Below are 12,815 nucleotides of genomic sequence, written 5' to 3'. Positions count from 1 at the left end.
AAGAAACTGTGGTCTTTGGAGCAGCCAAACCCAAGCTACAGATAGGCACCCCCATCTTCTGTCCAGATGATGACATCACCGCCCCTCTTCTGAGGCAGAGTGAGCACCACTCCCTGGGGTGCCGCTGCAGCCACTGCACAGTGGGCTACTTTGCTGTGGGCTGAGTCATTTTGTGGAGACCTGGCTGATGAAGTGTGTATATATATACCTGTTATAAGTTACCTGAGTGTTAAAGTTGATAACATAATTGTTTTTGTTATATGATAAGTATTTGCTTTATTTGCTGGTATAGATTATTATTGAGCTCATTGAAAATATTTTGTTTGTTATCTATCGGATGTCAAATTTGTCAGTCTCTCAGTTATTATTGTAAATAATAAATTATTGTAAATAGTTATTTAGTGTGTGGTCTGGTGTGGGGAGGAGTACAGGAGAACACTGCCATGAGTGGTGCTCCCAGCTTCTAGACAGAATGAGAGTAGAACGAGACCTATTGGTACCCCAGGATCCGAAAAATTTGGATGTGACTGTGGGTAGTGCCACCACGAGGGGTACACTTAGAAAAAATACATTTATTATAACAAACACGTTCAAATGTTTATGGATATACAGGCAACCTTGAGGTGGGAAAGAGCTAAGAAGCCTAGTTAGTAACTAACTGAGAAGTTAGTAAATAACCTACCAAGGGCCAAAAGCCAAGCCATGAAGAAGATAAGAAATCTGTCCTTCTGCTATCTCAAAAATATAAATTTCAATGGATTAACAAGAACTTGATTAAAATTTACTAGATGATTAACAGACAGGGGTCAGATACCTAAAAATAAAGAACCTCAGCTAAGTTGATCTCTTGACTCCTTTCCCAGGGCCATTAAAATCTGGTTCAATCCAGTTCCAAAAGTTCTAGTGAAACAAAGAAACTTAAATAAAACCAATCAGAGATCAATTATTAGCATGTCATATCAGCCATCTATAAATACTGGGCCTGGGGAAAGGAACAAATTGGGCCTTTTCCGAAGCTCAGCAAAAAACCCAACTCAGTAAGAGTCCCCACGAAAGCAGGGACACCGGACCAGCAGATCTGTTCTTCCTGAATCCAAGGCCACATAAGCGTTGTTTTTATTAATACCAAAACATCTTAGCTATTGCATATCCTAATAAAACTTTTGAGTTATGACTTGAAATCGTGTCATTGATCAATTAATTTCACTCCTAATCACAAATCCAATCAAACATAACAGTAGCTGTAAAACAAGTTGCCAATCATTTTTCCCATCTGCTCATAAAAGCTTTGAGAGAATGAATTGTGGACAGTGCTTTAACTGATAGAGTAATCAGGTATTGTCAAGCAGCTTAGGCCCTAAGATTTATTTTGCATCATCCTTTCTGAGGATTAAAAAGGAATATACATGAAAGTTACTCAGATATCATATTTGAGCCCAAAAGACGGTCTCTTGAGACCAGGACAACAAGAAAACCGTTATACATTGGCATTCCAACCTCGTAACAAAACTGCCCTTGTGTCCATATAGATACTCTCAAGACCTATTGCCATAAAAAGGGAGATCAAACCTTGCTGGGGGTTACAACAATACATTAATATGACACTTACAGCTACAAACCTGACCTTTACAAGTTTGGTGTTTATATTTAGCATCTCCAGACATGATTCATAATTCATGTTCCATCATGTTTTGTGGGGGAAGCTAGTTGTCATAACTTGCATGGCCTAACAAAAGCTTCAGATTTACTGTTCCTTTGCTTTCACTGAGCTACAGGGAATCATCCTCCCTTTAGCCCTTTGTATCTTGATATTGTGTGACTTCAGGAAATCCTCTTGAAATCTGACAAAACAAGGGGCCTATGCAGCTGTCTCTTTTGGCAACTTTCAGGAAATCTCCGACCATTACATTAACACTTGAACAACATGGAATAACATTTCCCTAGCCTGTTTTACGTACTGGTGGTGATGATGACACACTTCTTGGGAATGTAGGTTCAAATCTTTTCAGGCTGACAAGAACCACTTCTTGAGTAATTGCTCAAACCACAAAGCTGTTGGGCAAAATGTGGGCAGCAGCACTATTACTTCATTGTGTTTGAGCTAAAATTAATTCTGCATTTAGGTGCCTCCTAGTAACTAACTGAAATCATTATGAAGCTGAGGTGGGAGTTAGTCTCTTGGGCTAAGCAGAGAAAATCAAAAAGCCAGAGGATGAATCAATTCAATCTTTGAAGGTTAGTCTAAACTGCATAGATTGAACTGAGAGGCAAATAAACAGACATTCACTTTTGATTCTGGAAATGCAGCCACATGCCTGTGGTGTCTTAGGCCAGAAGCTGGCAGATGCTAAAGCACATCTTCCCTTCCCTTTAAGGGCAGTGGCTAGAAGGCTGGAGGGAAGCTGGGAGAGAAACCCTCTGAAGCTTGTTCCTCCCCGCTCTAGGTGGGGAGGGGGGGGATGGCCAGGCCCTAGCAAGCCTCCTGAGTATGATGGGGGGGGCATGGTTTAAATCCCCACCCTGGTCTGCACAGACCCCAGCTGGGGTGTGCCTAGGGGCAGAGGTGGGTTGCCATGCTTTTCCCTGCTCAAGTGGAGGGAGGGTGGGCATGGCATGCCTTGGGTTGGCATGCAGAGGGGAAGATGGAGGTTTAAACCTCCTCTCCAAGCCCCATGGAACCCCAGCAGGAGTCTGTCTGTTGGGGGTGGAGCAGCCAGTACAATGAAGCAATGAGATGGTGGGCCAGGGGGCTTTAAGCCCCCTCCCCCACCTACATGGGATCCCAGAGCAGCCCCTGACAGGCTTTTTCCCTGCTCTGCTTGAGCAAGAGGGGGGGCGGCATGGCCAGACCCTGGTCTGAAGTGGAGGGGAAGGAAGGGTGTTTAAACCATGGCCAGACCCTGGTCTGAAGTGGAGGGGTAGGAAGGGTGTTTAACCCCCCTTCCCTGCCTGCATAGGACTCCAGCCAGAGTCTGCTTGGCAGGAATGGAGCAGCCCCTGCTTGGCTTATCCCCTGCTTGGATGGGATGGGGGGAAGGGAGGAGGTTCATACCTCTTGCCTGCCCTCATGGGGCTCCAGCTGGGCCCTGCCAGGCAGGGGTGGAGTAGCCCCTGACAGGCTTTTCCCCACCTGCCCCTCCAGCTAGGGTCCCATGTGGGTGGGGAGGGGGTTTAAGCCCCCTCCCCCCTTTGTCTCATTCTGCCAGCCCAGCACACCCCTGCCTCCCCACTCAAGCGGGGAACAGGGCAAAAGTCTATCAGGGACTGCTCCATTTCTGCCAAGAAGATTGCATTGGGGGTCCTGTGTGTTGGCTTAAAAATGGTATTTAAAGGTTTGATTTTTGGGAATTGGCTTACAGGTATATAATTAGAATGGTTCAGGATGGACAGCAAGGGTTAATTGATTTTTAAAAGCTTGGGTCTCTCTCACAGTTTCCACAATCCTGGAAGCAGACAGGCTGTCTAACACAAGGCCAATGGATACATGCACAGCCTGGGAAAGAGGGTGGCATGTACCATACTGTTCCATAGCACAAGATAAGGGTGGCACCAGTTAACAAGGCCCCAGAGCAGGGGGACCTGAGTCCTGATTTTGGGTGAGCAGACCAAATTAGGAAAAGGCCTGGAAAGACCAAACTAATATGTGTGCATGTGATGAGCTATGTGGACATATGACAACAACACAGAGAGACCAACCAGCGATAGCCACGGGTGAAGAGTCATCAGGAGGGAAGGAGAATGCAAAAGCAGAGACTTGAGAGTAACAAAGGGTCCATCCCTCCTTCCCCCACCCCACCCTCCCTGAGTGGGGTTGCCATCCCCATCCCCTGGGAAGGGTCCCTGAGGCCACCATGGACAGAGGGCACACCATCAGCCCATCTCATCCACCCCATTGGGGGTGGGCCTTGTCATTTCACTTCCAGGCTCCTGACATGCTGATATCTGACACCTAAGAGAGAGCCTCAGAGTGAAGACTGTGTTATGGCCAGATGTACTTTGATTCTGATGACAGTGCTAGGATTTGGTAGATATGTAGAATTGCTTGATTGTTTGTATTGTTTCTTTTCTGTTATCACTGTGTATCAATAAGTTTGCCATTATCAAATGGAAAGGTCATGATTGGTCTGATGATGGGTCCCCCTGTCCTGGAGCAAGGCATCTGGGTCCTAAATCCAGAGCCAACACCATGTAGGCAGGGGAGGGGGTTTAACCACCCCCCGCCCCCCCGATTGTGCCATCCCAGCCCAGGGTCTGGTCACATCTCCACCTCCACTTGAGGGAGGGGGGAAGAGAAGCTTGTTGCAGGCTGCTCAACCCGCACCAGACAGACCCCAGCTAGGATTCTGTGCAGGCAGGGGAGGGGGCTTAAATCCTCTTTGCCCTTGCCTCGTTCTGCTGCTGCAGGCTGAGGTCTGGCCACACCCACCCCCATCCAGTCCAGTGGCAAATTGGGAAAAGCCTGACAGGGGCTGTTTTGTCCCCACCAGGCAGACCCCAGCTGGGGTCTGGAACCAGGTTTCCCCACCACCCTCTTCTCAGTCAGCTAGAGCAGTGATAGTGCCTTGGCTAGGGAACGTAGGGATGGAGCCAACCCTGCTTGCTGGAGCAGACCGCACAGCCCAGGCTGAAAAGCATCCTGGGATGCTAGGGGACTGTGAGTTAACTTGAACTGGGAAGGGATCTGGGGCAGAAGTTCTATAAACAGGTTTGATCTAAATCAGTTAGGTCTGATACTTCATCCAACTAGGTTTATCTTAAACTAGTTTTGGCTATTTCAAACGTGGCTTAAGTGCACCGAACTTCTGTTGTGTTATGGATTTGAACTGGTTTCTGATCACTTAAACCAGTTTGTGTGTTCTTGATTTGGTTCTAAGTAGGAGCTCTGGTACAGATACCTAGGGAACTCTGCAGGCTAAAATGGAGTTTTGTGATTGCTGGTACAATGTGAATTTGAATCATGATTTGGAACTGAGGCAGCTAATTTCCACCTAAGTCCCAGTTAGGTGTCCAAGGAACCAGTTTAAATCTGGTCATTACTGCTGAGAAAAAAGTTGCTTAGATAAGATATTTCTCAGGATTTATCCTGTACAAAGACCCCAATAGTACAACTTTTATTTTAAGCTTATAGGATTATTCATTTTTATCACCAAAAACTGGAATGAAAAGGGGTCTTTTTAAATGTGTACAAGCAGCTAAGTCTATTATACTTTATCTGAAATATGGCCCAAGGGTGTTTCCTTTGAAACCTGGTGCTCTATACAGTAGAAATCAAATATATCCTCATAGTTAATGACATCGTATTTTTCTAATTTGTTCACAAAGGTCAATGTCTAAAAAAATAATAGTTTATATTTTGCATGACCAAGTGAAACCATAAAATGTTGTACACTGCAAAAAATGTTGGACCTTGTCATTCTGAATGTCTAATTAATGTCTACCATTTAGATTTTGAGGATAGTCAAAATTACAATTTCCTTTGAAAATCTCAGGCCATATTTCTTTAGGAATAGTGCAGCCCTCTTCAATAAGTGAAAGAATTAAGCCAACAGCAGTATGTGTAGTTTCAGATGATGATAAAAGTTCTCCTCTTAATTGTATTCCTTCTTTTTTGCTTTATGCAGGCAGGAATATAAAATAGGAGTTGCACTGGAACTATAGTGCATTGCTGCTATGACTCCAGTGTGGCAGAGGTAGGCTTGTATGTAAGTAGAAATGCCTCAATTTAGATAAATGAAGTTCTTCCACACAACATTGCCTGCAACCAAAATGCTTTTTGAGAATGATAGCAGACACCATGTAAAGATGCAGTTTTATGAAGCATATGAATCATCTGTCTTTTGGGGAAACTGCCTATGCCATCCTGCTGATTGTGTGCTAATATACTGATTTAATTTCTTACCCACCCTCTGGAGAGAAAAAATAGTGCCAAACACTGAGTTTTAATAATCACAGCTTAGAGAAAGTGATGTCAGTATTTCCAATGGATACAGATAGATTATGAGTGTCCAGAGTTATGGAGGGATAACTGTATGCCCCTTATCATTTGCAAGCAACCTCTGTATTTAGTTTGGAGAAGCACTGCCATTTTAGCAGAATTGTCAGAAATATTGGCAACTGGATTGGGTCTGACAAATATCACAATGCTTGGGGGAATTACTCCGTGCCACCAGCTTCCCAAATGGAAAGTAATAGGTGATATTAGATGTATAACTGGGGGGGGGAAATACCTGGGGCAGCAACCCCAGATGCTGCCTTTTGGGAGGGAGTGCAAAAGCAGCCGCTGGCACAGTTGTTGCTGACCATGTCACCACAACTGGCACAGCAGCAGTCACCTCTCTGTGCTTCACAACTGCCTCAGGCACTATGCTTTCTTACTATGCCTCTGGGTGATATCAAGGTTACACAGGCAGCTCTTGTGGCCAATTGTTTGGAAAGGTCCCTGGAAAACCTTTGGCTATCATGGTATGTAGGTGAAAGAATTACTTTAAAATGTACTGCTTAAATGTTTTATAAGACCGAATTGCTACAGCTGTTCCAACAATTGATCAGCAGCACAAGCCCTGCCCTGTTAAAAGGCAGGTTCATGGCTCAATTGACATTTAGTGTGCTGGTTCTTCAAAGGTTAGACAGGTTTATCTGTATTTCTCTGGTCCAGTGATCACTGGGTGTCATGAGTGTTGAGATTTAGACCTCAGGGCTTTGAGGGCTGGGTTCAAGGGACTGGGGGCACAGGTAGTTTTCTCCTTAGTCCTCCTGGTTGTGGATCATGAGTACAGAAAGGATAGAACAAGTAAATGGAAGACTCCAGCATTGGTGCTACCACGAGGGCTTTGGCTTCCTCAACCATGGCATGCACCTTCAAGACTACAGCCTGTTGGGAAGGGATGGCATCCACCTCAAGCCAAAGTGGAAGAAGGTTTTCTTGCCTAGAATGGTGGACCTCCTGGATAGGGCTTTAAACTGAGATCACTGGGGGATGGGCCATCAACCACTAACACAAGCCCAAAAATGGCAACCTTGAAACCAGCATCCCAGGGTACAATAGGAAGCTTTCTCCAACACCAGATGATTGACAGGTTATTCCACAGCTCACCTGAAAGCCTAGGGCCTCCAACAGCAGGCTTAGTTGCCTGTACACTAATCCCAGAAGCATGGGAAATAAGCAGGAGAAACTGGCTCTCCTACTAACCAACAACCAATATGAGCTCATAGGGATCATGGAGACCTGGTGGGACTCCACCTATGACTGGACGACAGGCATAGCGGGATACACCCTATATAGGAGGGATCGTGTTGGGAAGAAGGGTGATGAAGTTGCTGTCTATGTGAAGGAACATTACACCTCCTTAGAAGTGAAGATTGGAAACCAAGGAGGTCAACTTTAGACTCTCTGGGTCAAGATACGGGGAGAGCATGGGGAAGGGGATTTGACTGTAGGAGTTTATTACAGACCTCCAAACCAAGAGGAACAGCATGACCAGGAATTCTCTGGAGAACTGGCAGAGGCTGCACGCTCTCAGAGCATGGTCATCATGGGTGACTTCAACTACACAGACCTCTCATGGGATGAGCACTCAGCTACATCTCATTGCTCACAAAGCTTCCTCACTTGTGTTGAGGAGCTCTATCTAACACAAGAAATCTACAAGCCAACCCAGGGCAATACACTCCTAAACTTGGGTCTGGGCCAAGGGGATGATCTAGTGAACAACTTGAGGATCGAAGGGAAACTGGGTGACAGTGACCAGGAGATGAGTACTTTCTCCATCCACCGTAAGTCAGGGAAATTAACTAATAAAATAGAAATCCTTGATTTTACGAAGGCCGACTTCCACAAACTTAGTGGATTGGTTGGCAAGGCTCTGCGGGACCATGGTCTGATGAGGAAGGGGGTGAAAGAAGAGCAGTTGTTCCTCAAGGAAGTGATCCTAAAGCTCAAAGGAAGTCCATTCCCTTTCATAAGAAAGGCAGCAAAAGGGGTGGGAGACCTCCTTGGCTCAACAGGGAAGTCATGGACCTCCTGAAATTAAAATGAGAAGCCTACAATTGTTGGAAGTCAGGAATAACTAACAAAGAGGAGTACTCAGCAACAGCCCTCACCTGTAGGGAGCAGATCAGGACAGCAAAAGCACAAACCAAAAACAGATGGGCAACTGGAATCAAAGACAACAAAAAGTGCTTCTTTAGATATGTTGGAAGTCAGAGAAAAAATAAGAGAAGCATAAGGCCTCTGATAAATGAAACAGGGTGGCTGATAACTGACACTCAGGACAAAACCGAACTCCTGAATGAATGCTTCAAGTTGGTATTCTACCAGTCCAAGGGCGTTAGCCTGCTTGACGGGATACAGGAACATCGTGGTGGGGGTGAGCACCCCTGTATAGTTGGTGTAGATCTTGTGGGGGACCACCTACAAAGGCTAAATATCTACAAGTCATCAGGACCCGATGAACTACACCTGAGGGTGCTAAAAGAACTGGCCAATGTCATCATGCACCCAATGGCAAAGTTATTTGAAGACTCATGGCACTTGGGAGAGGTCCTAGAAGATTGGAAGAAGGCTAATGCGGTGCCTATCTTTAAGAAAGGAAAAAAGAAGGACCCGAGAAATTACAGGCCAATCAGTTTGACCTCAATCCATGGTAAAATCCTGGAGAACATTATCAAAGAATCCATTACAGACAGGCTAGCAGAAGGCAGTATTCTGAAGGATACTCAACATGGCTTCATTATGGGCAGGTCATGACAGACCAAACTCATTTCCTTCTATGATCAGGTTACTCACCACCTGGATGAGGGAAATAAGGTTGATGTAATATACCTGGACTTCAAAAAGGCCTTTGACCTAGTCAAAGTCCTCAGGAAAAAATTGGGAAAAGTGGCCTTGACTACTTTATGGTCTGATGGCTAGGAAACTAACTCCATGGTAGGATCCAAAGTGTATTGATTGACAGAACTGAGTCGTCATGGCAGAGGGTGACCAGTGGCATCCCTCAGGGTTCAGTACTCGGACCAGTGCTTTTCAACATGTTCATCAATAATTTGGATTTGGGTATTAAAAGCAAACTAGCAAAGTTCACTAATGACACCAAACTAGGCGGGAGTGTGGTCATACTTGAAGACAGGCTGGCAATACAGGTCAACCTGGACAGGTTTGCAAGGTGGGAGGACCTGATGTTGTTTAATACAGAGAAATGTAAAGTGCTCCACCTGGGGAGAAATGATCCACAACAAGACTAAGGATGTTGTCCTCCCTCTCTACTCAGCCTTGGTGAGACCGCAGCTGGAGTTCTGCATCCAGTTCTGGGTGCCGCACTTAAGGAAGGATGTGGAGAAGCTCAAGGGAGTCCACACATGATTAAAAGCCTAGAAACCAGGTCATATGAGAGGCTGAATGACTTGGGACTGTTCAGCCTGGAGAGGAGAAGACTCAGAGGGGACTTGCTGGCAACCTATAAGTATATCAAGGGTGTACATCAGTGTCTGGGGGAGCATCTCTTCACCAAGGCCTCCCAGGGGAGGTCAAGAAATAATGGGCACAAGCTAATTGAGGATTGCTTCAGGCTAGACATAAGGAAAATCTTCTTTACAAGCTGAGTGCCAAAGGTTTAGAAGAGACTCCCCCCAGAGGTGGTACAGTCATCCACCCTGGAGATCTTCAAAATGCATCTTGATGCCCATCTGATACCAGTAGCCTTTCCTGCCCAAGTGCAGGGGTGGGGGGGCTGGACCCGATGGTCCCTTCCAGCCCCTAACAACTATGAAACTATGAAAATGGCTTTCCATATGGAATACGTTTCTGCACATCTGTTTGCATTCCTGGTTGAAGGTAGGAAATGTTATGACCACTTTGAGATAAAAAATCATCTTGAAAATATAGATATCTTTGTTTCCCATTGATGTAAAACCAATGAAAGAGTACCTGACATTAATTGCTATTTATTTTTGCTGATTGCTCAAACAGCAAAATGGGGAAGGCAAATACTGAAACTGATCCACAGCTTTCACTTCCTTGTGACTGTGTCAATACATGTTATGGGGACAAAAACTAAACCATAATAAGTTCAGTAGCCTAACTAGGGATGAGCAAGCAGGGCATGAGCTGTGGGTGCCGACTTAACAGAAGCACCAGAATGAAGGCCCCCTGGGGAATCTGCACAGCTCTACTGTACTTCTGAATCCATTTCTTCTGTGGGAGATGCCACTGCAATGGAGGGAGGCATCAGTACAGTCAGCAGGTACAGGATTAAAGCAATCCTCTTGCTGCAGCCTCTGCACTGAAATCACTGTGCCCATTGAGAAATCAGGAACACACTACATCTGATTGCTGCAGCACCTACACAGATTGTACTTCCAGGGATCATTTCTATAGTTGATAACTAGAGAAGTGTGCCTGAAAGTGATAGGACTATTTGGTCCTGGGCTTTACTGTTACCCATCTCCATGATGTTAATGGTAATACTTATGCCAGATATTACAGCTTCAAATTGAAGGCTAAATATGAATGGATTTCACTTTTGCCCCCACCACCCTTGTTGTGAAGATTAGATAAGGCTACACAATGAACCAGTGACAGAAGCAGAGGTTACCATTTTTGGGAGGGTCTGGATTTCCATACTGCAGGTAGTTGAATTCAGTGACAGTAGGCAGGACTCTAGGACTGACAGATTTCTTTTCTTGGGTAGAGGACAAAAAAAGACTTTGTCAAATCATTTCGTCTACAATAAAAAAGAGATTTTGGGTTCTATCAACTGAATCAGTCCACAAATAAAAATTGGTCTCTTAGCTCCTGCCAATTACTAACTAAAAATAAACTATTCATAGTTGCTTATTAAAATGCAGTCATGAAGTAATGCCTTCTGTTCTGTGCTTCTACATTAATAAGCCAGATATTTAGTAACTCAACTGTCTCAAACTTGCGAAAGCTTGCTAATGAATATGAAACTCACTTTGCAACAATATGTTAAAGATTATCAAAACCAGTGAATGCAGATAGTGAACAATGGAACAAAGCTGTTTGTACCACATTTTGTTTGCACAGATGCAGTTTGCAATTTGGAATAATTCTTTTGGAAATTGTCGATGTTTTCAAAATCTGCTCATGGGCTTGCATACAGAATATTGTGGATTCTTATTTTAAAAGTGGCGTCAGCTGATTTGTAATGTGGATCTACAGTAAAATTCACTGTCCATAAGAGCTTTGTAGCCTCTCGTGCCTCTCCACTAGTCGTTGTGGGTGAGGATGCCTCTTGAGCCTTGCCATGGCTTCTCGGGGTGGATGTTATGGTCACCAAGTGACTTTGGGGCAGTTCCCAGGGGCTTCTCCTGCCACGTCTTTGATGGTTAGTTTGAATGAATTGGGAGGATGATGTTTGCTCATACTCCCCTAGTACCTTCCCTTAGTCACTTCCTCCTCTCCTTTCATATGGGGCTCCGCCTCCCCTATACCCCACCTACTGCCAACCATGATGTTACCCTTTGTGTTGTTGAGGGTGATGTCCAGAATTTTCTTTAATGCTTGAGTTTGCAGGGTCAGACGGCCGCAATCAATTGGTACTCTTCCTTCCCCGAGTGTCTCCTGTGGCCTCTTCCTTCTGTCTAGGTGTCATGTGTCTTTGGCACTGTCTTGTTCTCCGGTGCATCGTCCCTTTCTTAGGCTGGGTCCTTGTTGCTGGTTGGCTGCGCCCACCTCAAAGCGTCACTGGGTCCCTCCAGACTCCAATCTTCAGCGGTGGGTCGATGCCCACTCTGGCTCCGTGGGTGGCTCCCCTGGCTCACGCTGGTCATGGACCTTAGAGGCAGCCCCCTCCTGGGGTACCTACCAGGTCACCTCTCTGTGACCACTGGTGTGGTCCAGTCCCTCCAGAGTGGTGGGGGACTTCACTTCTGGTCCCCCCTGCTGTTCTTCCACTGGGTCTTTTGTAGTGGCCCCGGGTATCCAGCCAGTCAGTTGTTCCTGGCAGGTACGTATAAAGCGAGCCCAGGCTAACGTGGGAGCTGTCCCCAATTCCTTCTGGTTCATCCATTTTTTTCTCTTTGTTCTTCACCTGCGGTGGCTCCGCGCTCCATGGTTTCATTTTTGCTGCATTTGTCTCCTGGCACAGTGTCCCACCACCTCCCAGCTCCAGCGGGTAAGCCAATTCACAAGCTTCTTTAGAAATGCCTGGCTAGATTTAGGGGCCCATCCTGTTATGCTGTTGTCTTGTTTCTTTGTAGCTTATGGAAAAAACCTTTTTATTCAGTCTTTGTACAGTTTCTAATAGGGTTCTAGTCCAGGATTGGATCTTCTAGGGGTACAATAACACAAATAATAATTCAGAGAAGCATCCACAGGGCTCCACCTTCAGCATTTTCTTCTCTACCTCTATAATGTTTCTGTTGATACTTTCTTTCACAAATCAACTTTAAGGATCATCTTAATGCTATAAAATTTCAAATTGACTGTACATTGTAGATATCTCCTTTTGTCCAAACTAAAATGTCAGCCTTTCTCTTTAATCTCTTGTTTTGGGTTTATACCCATCAACTGAGCTCAACATAATCCTGACCAAACTCCTTTTATTGAAGTCCCATTTAAATTAGTGGTACTCAAGAATGTACTTAAAAATTAAGCATGTTGGGTCTTAGATTGTAGCTGAGCAATAGAAGGGACCCAAGGATGAACTTTAATGCCTAGAGAAGGACAGCATATATTACACAAGATAATCAAGAGTATTACTATTTTATTACTTGTGACGGCTGTAGGTGTTGTAGGGCTTGCTACCACTGCCCTGAGCTCATCTGCCTACAGGTGGCGACAGGGTGGACCTTGGCTC

At 45.2% G+C, this 12,815-nt stretch overlaps 1 pseudogene; it reads left to right on the top strand.

Annotated features, from left to right (window-relative positions):
• The first annotated feature begins 10,341 nt into the window (after positions 1-10,341).
• On the top strand, positions 10,342-10,509 carry LOC112550077 (annotated as a pseudogene).
• Positions 10,510-12,815: the final 2,306 nt, after the last annotated feature.

The sequence above is a fragment of the Alligator sinensis genome, unplaced genomic scaffold, assembly GCF_000455745.1.
Source record: "Alligator sinensis unplaced genomic scaffold, ASM45574v1 scaffold312_1, whole genome shotgun sequence".
Classification (NCBI taxonomy): Eukaryota; Metazoa; Chordata; order Crocodylia; family Alligatoridae; genus Alligator; species Alligator sinensis.
Note: the sequence above shows the minus strand (reverse complement) of the source record. Positions and strands in the feature narration are given on the sequence as shown.